Here is an 11,034-nt window from a genome sequence, read left to right as displayed (position 1 = left end):
CCCAATAGTGCCTATTATTTCTTAATGGTGTTACTTTTTTTTTTTTTTAAAGACTTTTTTGCTATAGGCCACATGTGCTTGCCAGAGAGACAGATAGGTATAGAGAGACAGTGAGCAAGAAATCGTCCCCCAGGGAAGATGGCCTTGTTGTAATCCCTTCTCCATTCTCCTCTCAGGATTTTGGGCATGCATGTACATGCATCCAGTGTGAGTTTCAAGCCACCAGGACCAGGACTCAAGACATGGTCAACCATTTGGGAGTCCAGTGCCTTAACCACTCTGTCACCTGCTGGCCCCAATAGTGTTACTTTAAATACAAGTTCTGTGGGGGCAGGATTATTTTTTTCTGTTTTGCTCACCATTATATTCCTAGTGCCTAGAACAGTGTCTGACACACAGTAGATAATAAATATTTCTTGCATATAAGAAAATAAAACATGTACAGGGAAGCACCTAAATCTGAAAAACAATTCTTTTATATATCAAAAAGAACTGTGAAAAACCACTGATGATCTCTCTAAAGCAAGACAGTCATATATGAGACATGCTGTGGATGTGCCATAAAAGCAAAGATCAGCAATTATTATGCCAGTTTTGTTAAACAGGGAAAAAGAAAATGATGTAAAGTATACATGACAAGCTATAAGTCCATCTTGAGAAAAATTTATGAACAGGTTACACAACTTCTTGCTTGCAAGCACTTTTAAAATAAAAGGACACATCGGAGACAGTTTGGGTTTATGAAATGATGGCAGAGAACTATTCTTTCTCAAATAGAATTATTAGGCTGCTGGTTGGAGAAAGGTCAGGGTGAAAAATCACTCTAGCCTTGAGAAATCATATATTTAGAGATTGTATTAAGTATTGTTTAAATGGCTGATTAACTTACCATATGAAAAGAAGTATTGATGACTATCAGAGAATTCAACTGAGTGAGCTGTTTCTAATGATACGTAGACTTGCTCCGTCCTGCGCAGTTCAACCCTTTGGTCAATAACTCGAATAAGGATATACGTGGGTTCTTAGGAAGTTCAAAGATCTTATGAAAGCAAGAATAAATGTGGTGGGTGACAGAATCAGGTTTCAAAATGATTTTCAATATTTAACGTACTCGATATTCTCTCCCGGCTCTTATGGATGACCTCATTATCTTTTCTGACTTGCATCTCAGGAGATCTATATCTACAGACAGTTTCATCCTGCACTCCAGTGACTTCAGGCTTACGGTCGAGTTTGACCAGAAGTTACAGAGAGGAAATGGGTAGGAGAGAGAGTCCTGGCACATAAAAGGCTCCCTCCCTCTGAGGCCTTGATCTGCAGTGACCATGTGCCCCTGCAAAGGCCACAGTTCCTATCCGGGGGTGCCTATATTCACAGCAGCAGTTCTCTCCGGGTTCTAGGAACCACTTGTCCCCACTGCTCTTTTCGTCCTAGAGGCTGGGATGGCTTCCTTTCCACTGTTGCTAGATCTGAGGTGTTTCTCCATATCATGAGTATTCCCTAACCCTGTAAATAGACACTTTATTGAATTCTCTTTAATTCCCTTTGAATGCACTGTCTTTCTCCCTATATTTAAATTTTATTTAGGTCAAATAGGGGGCATATACAATATGGAAAAGATGTGGGAAAAAAGTAGGAATTTCAGTCAATTACAAGTGCAGTATGAGAGCGTAAGTGATGCTATGAGGTTCCAAAGAAGCATATAATTTGAGTTGCTCTAGTACAACTATCAGTGGCCAGAAGTATGCTAATTGCCATTAGTGCACATTAGTGCATTTGGGACGCTTGCCTTTTTTTTTTTCTTTCTTAATTTTTTCAAGGGTACATGCATTCACCAGAGAGAGACAGAGCAACAAAAAGAGAAGGTAGGAGAAAGCATCCCCCAATGGGATGTGGTCAGCTCAATCCCTTCTCCATGTCTTCACTCTGTTGGGATTTAGGCAAATATGCACACTTTTCAAGCCACCAGGTTGGGGATTCAAACTGTGTAGTTGGCCATTTGAAATGTGCCTCCTTTAACCACCAGGCCATGGGCTGACCCCGGAGCTTGTGTTTTTAATGGTGGTGGGGGAGCAGGGGTATGCCCCTGTTCCTTTGTAAATACCCACCTCATTAGTCATAGTGCCTATATTCCTGTTTCAGCCAGTGGGTACAAGTCTCCACTGCTGTAATAGCTCTTCAACATAATTAAGTAGGGAGGAGCTGACCAAATACTCCTCTCCTCCTGGCTCCACATCCAGCCCTCACTGCTTAATACTCCTTCTGTAGAGATTATCCATCCATAGTCTCTGAGCCCTAGAACAATCCTGGAGTGATTCCATTTCCATAGTAGTCCTGATTTTACATGATTTGAGCTGTGGTTCCTTGTTATCACTAATCCTGTATGCTATCTTTCAGAAAGTGATGACATTGATTCTTATTTTCTTGTGTTCTCCAAGCGTTACATATGGGACCAGCAGATGGCATGTTGTTTAAGGCACTGGACTCCCACATGGTTGACCATGGTTTGAGTCCCAAACCTGGCAGTTGCTTTCTCACTCCCTCTCTCTCATGAGTGTATGTGCCCTATGGCAAAATTTAAAATAATAAAAATAAATACAATTTTATAAAAAGATTTACATATGTATTTATATAACTTTTCAATCATTTCTAAGAAAGTAGATTTTTCATATGAGACTGCCAGCTTGATCCCACTTCAGTAACTACTATACTTAACTACTATAATAATAGTAACCAACACTTATTGAGAATTATGTGCCAGGCACTGTGCTAAGAGATTCATTTACACTAACTAAGGGCCAGACAATGGTGCAGGAGTAAAACACTATGCTGTACAAATCTGAACCACGTGGGAAAGTTTGGGTTCATAACTAGAATCCTCCCTAAATACACGGCACACATGTTCCTCTAATCTGCAGCTGGCCGGGGCTAGGAATGGATCACAACACCAAATCCTTTCTGGGGTGCTCTCTCTCTTTCTCTCAGTCATGGCAGAAAGAAATAAAGCATTTTTTAAAAGATTTTATTTCCTTTGGGACCAGTAGTTAGCATAATGGCTATGTCGCTGGATTCCCACATAGTCGACCACGGTTTGAGTCCCGGACCTGGTGGCTTAAACTCACACCGGGCGCGTGTGCGTGCGTGCCCAAGATCCCTAGAGGAGAATGGAGAAGGGATTGCTGTGTGGCCATCTCCCCTGCGGGGGGTGATTTCTTGTTTTCTGTCTCTCTGTATCTCTCTGTCTGTCTGGCAAGCACACGCGCCCTATAGCAAAAACCTCTCCAAAAAAAAAAAAAATTCATTTCCTTTTATAAAGGCTATATATAAGCAAATCTCAACTGGTAAAACATTATCTGTTTTCATTTACCCTTACAGTTCATGAAGTTGCATTAGCAATAATTCCAGCTGTTATTGAGTAAATTCACAAATTTAGTAGAAAAACTTTATTATAGAAGAAAAGAGCAATAACTTACAGAATGTAAGCAATGGGACAGGTTTCCTTTCTTGCTGGAATGATAATCAAGTGGAAAGAGTAGGTTAAAAAAAGGAAATTGCACTATTTGTATCCTTTTTTACTTCAAAGAAATAATCACTCTATAGATAATAAGCACCAACAAAAACAGGTCATTGTGTAATATATTCTTATACAGAGCATGATTTTTTTTTTCCTTTTGTTTCACTGCTGGGGGCACATGCACTCATGAGGAAGAAAGAAAAAGTACCTTCCAATGGGGTGTGGTCACACCACAATCCCTTTTCTTCCATTTCTCGTTCCTATCAGGATTTCAAGCAAGCATGCACATGTGCCTGGTGTGTTCTCCAAGCCTCTAGAACTGTGATTTAAAAAGGAGTTGGCCATGTGGGATCCAGCTCCTGATGCACAGTGCTTAAGCGCCGCACCACGGGGCCAGCCCATGCTGCGTACTACTTACATCAGTGGTTACACTAAAAAACATTCCAACAACATTACTTGCCATTTGAACTTCTATTATAATAACCTATACGATTATAAAATAGTTTGACCTGCTGCTAAAAATACTACACAAAGAGGTGTTTTCCGGTTTTAAGTATTTTTGTCGTGTCTTGAGCTGCCGATGTACCTACTATTCATGTACCTACTGTTCGAACAGAATCCCAACCTTTTTCCTGGCTTTAAGTTTTAAGCATAGTTTCTTAGCATTCCTTTGATTTATTAAAGCTAAAACTACCTTTCTTGAAATTAAAAAATACAGTAAAAAAACTAATTAATGACCATAGTAAGCTATATAGCATCAACTAGGTGCTACCTTATAGTATATTCATTCTACTCAGAGTTTCATGCAATAAAATGTGAGGAGAAAAAAAGGAATGGAAAACAACTGTTAATACCTGCAATAGTGTGGGAGGAGAGTGGGAAATGGCATAGAATGAGAAATAGGGGGAAAATATATGTATATATACATGTATGTGTATATATACATGCGTATATGTGTATATATACATACATGTATACATACATATATATGAAACTAGAAATTGAACATTATTGATGATAACATGTATAATTAAACCACTATGCTGTATATTCTGGATGGGAAATCACATTTTGAATGCTGTGACAATGTTCACTGAATGAATGTAAATTAATTAATTAAAAAATAAATTAATTTAAAAAAATACTACACAAACAGGGACCAGCGGATGACATAATGGTTACGTTGCTGGACTAACACGTATTCAGCTTAAACTCACACCAGGCATGTGTGTGTACATGCCCAAGATCCTTAGAGGAGAATGGAGGAAAAGGTACTGTGGCATGGCCATCCTCCTTGGGGGAGTAGGGGATGATTTCTTGCTTTCTGTCTCTCTTTCTCTCTCTGTCTTTCCAGTGAGCGCACGCACCTTATAGCAAAAACCTCTCAAAAGAAACAAAACTAGGGAACCAGCAGTTAGTGTAATGGCTATGTCACTGGACTCCCACATAGTTGACCGCGGTTCGCGTCCCGGACCTGGTGCCTTTGAATGGAATTCTCGGCCTCCTCACGTTCCCGCCAAGGTTTTATTTTCTTGAGAGGGAGACAGACAGGTAGGGCCCAGTCAGAGTCTTGCCATGCCACAATTCCCTCCCCTAGCCATCCAGCCAGCCAGGACCAAAGGTGTGCCTGTTGTGGGAATGCCTGCTCTGATCAGGTCAACCTGAAAATGAAGCCCAGGGTCTTCTCACATGGCTCCAATATCTCACAGCAGTGCCCTGCTAACTGAGTCATCACAGGTGGGGCTAGAGCCTAAGTTTAAATGGGAAAAAAAAAAATAAAGAAAATAAAGTATTTATTGGGCCTTCTCTATGGCACAGAGGAAATGCACTTCTCAAGAGAAACTGGATCTTGCATGGTGACCACAGTTTGAATCCCGGTCAGCCTGAAATAAACTGGGCAAGCCCATGAGTGCCCAAGACCTGATGCCTGGAAGACTGGAGGAAGAGGATTGCAGTATGACCAGAACCTGTGGAAGGAGCGTATGTCTCTCGCTTTTCTCTCACTCACATGTGTAAGCATTAAGTAAATAAATAAATACGGTATATAGAATGTGGGTGAAAATTAGGCTGTGTGGTAAATAAAACAGGAAAGGGAACTAAAAGTGTTAGAGATGGGGCAATTTTAAATAGGGTAGTCATAGAAGACTTTACTAAGAAGGTAACATTTGAACAAAGATCTTACATCTTTGCGGCAGTGTTCCAGGAAGAAGGAACAGTAATAGTGAAGTGGGTTTTGATGATGTGCTTTCAAGGACTAGTGAAGAAGCCACTGTGGCTCAACCAGAAAGGGTCGGGGAGAAAGCAGTCAGCAGTGAGGTCAAAGAAGCACTGGAGGGGGAACCAGCAGTTAGCGTAATGGCTATGTCGCTGGACTCCCACGTAGTCGACCGCGGTTCGTGTCCCAGACCCGGTGGCTTAAAACTCACGCCGGGCGCGTGTGCGTGTGTGCCCAAGATCCCGAGAGGAGAATGGAGGAGAAGGGATTGCGGCGTGACCATCCCCCCTGGGGGGTGATTTCTCGCTTTCTGTCTCTATGTCTCTCTCTGTCTGTCTGGCGAGCGCACGTGCCCTACAGTGAAAATCTCTCCAAAAAAAAAAAAAAAAGTAAAAGAAGCACTGGAGAATGGGGAGAGGGTCCGAGATCATGTCCAAATTACCTCAATGCAGTCATGGTTGGAATACTTAGTAGGTTAGCCTGAAAGTAATTCTATGTTTTCTCTCTTATTATGAACATGTTCTTTTGAGTTTCCATTGCCTATTATAACCTCTTACTTTAGCTTTTCATTTATTGAAATGACTGGCACAACAAATCTCCAGAACATAATGTATACTCTACAACATTAATTGTGTGCCTTGCCAACAGATTTTTTTAACCCAGAATTTGAATGCAAGTAAGTATCATACTTTTTTTTAAAAAAAGAATTATTACAGCAAGTAAATACCATACTTTTTTTAAAAAAAGAATTATTTAATTTTATTTTTTCCTAAATAATAATTTTATTTTACTTTATTTATTTATTTTAATTTGACCAGAGAGAGACAGAGTGAGAGAGAGAGGGAGAGCCACGGTGGACCATGTGGGAGTCCAGATCCCTTAATCACCATGCCACCACCCTTATTTATTATTATTTTTAAAAATTTGCCATAGCGCACATGCTCTCATCAAAGAGAGCGAGCGGGAGAAAGGGAAAGTGAGAAAGCAAGCTGCCAGGTCCAGGACTCAAACTGTGGTCAGCCATGTCAGAGTCCAGTACCTTAACCACCACACCATCTGCTGACCTGGTACCATGCTTTTTAAAAACAAATAGCCGATTGTTCGGGACTTTAGGCGCCATGAGAGGTGATAGAGGCCGAGGTCGTGGTGGGAGCTTTGGTTCCAGAGGAGGCCCAGGAGGAGGGTGCAGGCCCTTTGTTCCACATACTTCATTTGATTTCTATTTGTGTGAACTGGCCTTACCCTGTGTCAAGCCAGCAGCTGATGAGACTTCCTTCAGTGAGCCAATGCTGAAGAGGAATCAAGACCTTGCCCCCATTTTCGCTGAACAGGCCTCTATCCTCTCTCTGGTGACAAAAATAAACAATGTAATTGATAATTTGATTGCGGCTCCTGGAACATTTGAAGTGCAAATTGAAGAAGTCCAACAGGTAGGATCATATAAAAAGGGAGCAATGACTACAGGACACAATGTGGCTGACCTGGTGGTAATATTAAATATCTTGCTAACCTTGGAAGCTGTTGCTGCCCTGGGGAACAAAGTCGTGGAAAGCCTAAGAGCACAGGACCCTTCTGAAGTTTTGACCATGGTGACCAACGAAACTGGCTTTGAAATCAGTTCTTCTGATGCTACAGTGAAGATTCTCATTACAACAGTGCCACCAAATCTCTAAAAACTGGACCCCGAACTCCATTTGGATATCAAAGTGATGCAGAGTCCCTTAAGGGCCATTCGACATGCCCGCTGGTTTGAGGAAAATGCTTCTCAGTCTACAGTTAACGTTCTCATTGGACTGCTGAAAGACCTGAGAATTCCTTTTCCTGGCTTTGAGCCTCTCACACCTTGGATCCTTGACCTACTCGGGCACTATGCTGTGATGAATGACCCCACCAGACAGCCTTTGGCCCTAAATGTGACATATAGGCATTGCTTGTAGATTCTGGCTGCAGGACTGTTCCTGCCAGGTTCAATGGGTTTCACTGACCCCTGTGAGAGGGGCAACTTCAGAGTACACACAGTCAGGACTCTGGAACAGCAGGATACGGCCTGCTACACAGCTCAGACTCTGGTCTGAATCCTCTCACATGGTGGCTTTAGGAAGATCCTTGGCCAGGACAGTGATGCCAGCTATCTCGCGTCTGAAATACCTAAGTGGGATGGGGTGATAGTGACACCTTCAGAAAAGGCTTATGAGAAGCCACCAGAGAAGAAGGAAGGAGAAGAAGAGGAAGAGAATACAGAAGAACCACCTCAAGGAGAGGAAGAGGAAAGCATGGAAACTCAGGAGTGACCTTCTCTTCATTCCCTTTTCTCCCCAAGGAGAAGACTGAAGCCTAAGCTAGCAGCTGCTGGGCTTATGTTGACATTTCTGTGGGATAGGAAGATGTAGGAAGGAAAATAAACTGTGAAAGGAAATGTCATTCCTCTGAGTTTTGATACTGGCCTAGCAGCCAGATGTTTCCCATGTATGACTTGTAACATCCACCTATAATGAAGCAAGATACCAACATTTCTTCCTAATACTCTAGAACCCCCCCCCTTCTGAATAACCCTCTCAACCAGTACAGATTCATTTCTAGTGGGAAAGGCACAAACCCAGGCCAGGCTCTTCCTGAGAGAGATACTGAACTTGAGCAGTGAAAATATTGCTTTCCTTGACTAAAAATGAAGATTTTTTTGCTGAGACTTCTCCTTCCAGATTCATTTCTAGTGGATATGACTACCTCTGTCTCCTCTACATTTCTCTGTGTGTTTCCCTGTGACTTTTAATTTTTTTTTTTTTAAGGTAAAGTATTCTCTGGGCTTTCAAGTCCCTTATTTATTGTGCTAACTTGTGCCTTTCCCCATCCCATTTAGGAAAAGCACAACCCTAGGCCCATCCTGAGATAGTTACTGAGCATGAGCTGTGAAATATAGCTTTAGCGCACCACAGTTTTCATTTTTTGCTTTTTAAAATTACCTTTAGCGCACTAGTTTTCATTTTTTGCTTTTTAATATTAAAATCTAAAGTTTTTTTTAATTATCTTTTTTTCCCCCCACTGAATCTGATGCACAAAGAGTGAAAACAGAACAGAAGAGAAATTTCAGATTACCTCCTTCTGCATACCTCTGAATGCTCAGATAGAATTCAAGAATTAGGAAGAAATGCACCATCCATCTGTCCCAACCCGCGGGACAGTCGAACAGTTTCCTGAGGGAAGGAATGAGAGTCGGGACGAACAGCACGGAGGTGAAACAGTGTTACAACTCTTTGGAATCCATTTATTATGGGCCAAAGATCATGGTTATATACATGTTGGTGGGCCATGATTGGTTGCTCTATATGTAAATGAGGGATTCTAGATGGACCAATCATGGGGTACCCATGCAAATATGAGGGATTCTGAGTTCACTAATCAGTGGGCATCATAGACTGTGGCCAATCAGAGTTCAGTATCAGAGTGCAGTTTTGAAGGGGAGCCAATCATGGCCTTTGGCATTGTGTAATTGTTTGCTCTCTGAGAAACTGAAACCAAAGGGCTTCCTAAGATGGTGATAGTAAGAGACTCATGAAAATGGCCTCAGTAGACTCGCTAGTGCGCAGCCTCCCACATCCATCAGATGACCAGAAATCACTGCAGAGTCACAGAAATATGGGAAAGCAAGGAAATACGTCTCCTCCAAGGGCAAAGAATAACTCCTCTTCATCCTCAGACAGTACAATGAAACTCATGGAAATGTCAGATAAAGAATTTAGAATATTTGGGGACCAGCAAGTGGCATGGTGGTTGAGGGCACTGGACTCTTACATGGCCAACCATAGTTAGGGTCCTGGACTTGGTGGTTTGCCTTCTCACTTTCCTTCTCTTTCTCTCTCTCTCTCACTCTGCCCCTCGCTGGTCAAATTAAAAATAAAAAGAAATAAAGTTGAGTGGAATCATTCTTTTTATTTTTATTTTTTTGAGAGGTTTTTGCTATAGGGCACGTGTGCTCGCCAGAAAGACAGAGAGAGAGAGATAGAAGGTGAGAAATCGCTTCCCTGGGGGGGATGGCCACACCACAATCCCTTCTCCTTCATTCTCCTCTCGGGATCTTGGGCATGCATGCACACGTGCTCTACATGAGTTTAAGCCACTGGGTCTGGGACTCAAATTGCGGTCAACTACATGGGAGTCCAGCAACATAGCCATTATGCCAATTGCTGGTCTCAAATGGAATGATTCTTAAAAAACAAACAAACAAACAAACAAACAAAACTATTGCAATTGACTTATAAAAAAAGAATTTAGAATATTCATAGTGACAAAGCTAACAGAGATGGAAGAGAAGAGAGACAATAAACTGCAGAAAAGGCAGGAGAGGCAGGAGAAATAAGCTGATGAATTCCAGGAGGTGAGGAAATTCTTGCAAGATCTAAAAGAGGAAATACACACTATAAAAAATAATCAAATGGATCTGTTAGAGATCAAGGCTATAATACAGGAAGTCAAAATCTCCTTTCAAAGTATTAAAAGCAGACTTGGGACCAGCAAATGGCATAATGGCTATGTCACTGGTCCCACAAAACACTTTTTTTTTAAAGAGATATTTTTGTTCTACGGTGTGTGCACTTGCCAGAGACACACAGAGAGAAGGGAAGCCAGAAAACATCCCCCGGGGAAATGGTCATGCCATCATCCCTTCTCCTCCATTCTCCTCTTGGGATTTTGGGCATGCACACACACACACTCCCAGTGTGAGTTTCAAGCCACCGGGCCCAGGACTCAAACCACAAAAGACCATGTGGGAGTCCAGCGACGTAACCACTATGCCATTTGCTGGTTTTTTCAATGTTTAAAAAGAAATGATACTTTCATTTTCCCTTCCCTTTAAAAATTGGTAGAAATATCTTTTTAAAAATAATTGAAGTGGGGCCAGCAGGTGGCATGGTGTTTAAAGGTGCTAGACTCCGACATGGCTGATGGTGGTTCAAGGCATTGACCTGGCAGCTTGCTTTCTTACTTCCTCTCTTTTTTGTTCTGTCCCTCTCTGGTCAAATTAAAATAAATAAATAAATAAAGAGTTAAATAAAATAATTCTTTAAAACATAAATAAAAGTAATTAAAGCAAAACTTTTTGCCCCTAAAACATTCCTATATTGTTGTGCATATCTTTTTAAAAATTAGTAATATCTGAGAGAAGATCATAATAATATAGTTCCTTTTCAAAAATACCTCAGTATGACAAAGTGACTTATTTCCATAGGAAGTACAATAAACATACTACGTAGATGACTTATCATTGCCTTAAAGAGTTTCCCTAATTTAAAAGACTGAATTACATTCA

The 11,034-nt window shown here is 41.3% G+C and overlaps 1 pseudogene; it reads left to right on the top strand.

Moving 5' to 3' along the window:
- Positions 1-6,829: 6,829 nt before the first annotated feature.
- Positions 6,830-8,053, top strand: LOC102491523 (interleukin enhancer-binding factor 2 pseudogene; annotated as a pseudogene).
- Positions 8,054-11,034: the final 2,981 nt, after the last annotated feature.

Source organism: Tupaia chinensis, unplaced genomic scaffold (assembly GCF_000334495.1).
Source record: "Tupaia chinensis unplaced genomic scaffold, TupChi_1.0 Scaffold000111_1, whole genome shotgun sequence".
Lineage (NCBI taxonomy): Eukaryota > Metazoa > Chordata > Mammalia > Scandentia > Tupaiidae > Tupaia > Tupaia belangeri.
The sequence above is the reverse complement of the archived record's forward strand: the minus strand, read 5'-3'. Positions and strand labels throughout refer to the sequence as shown.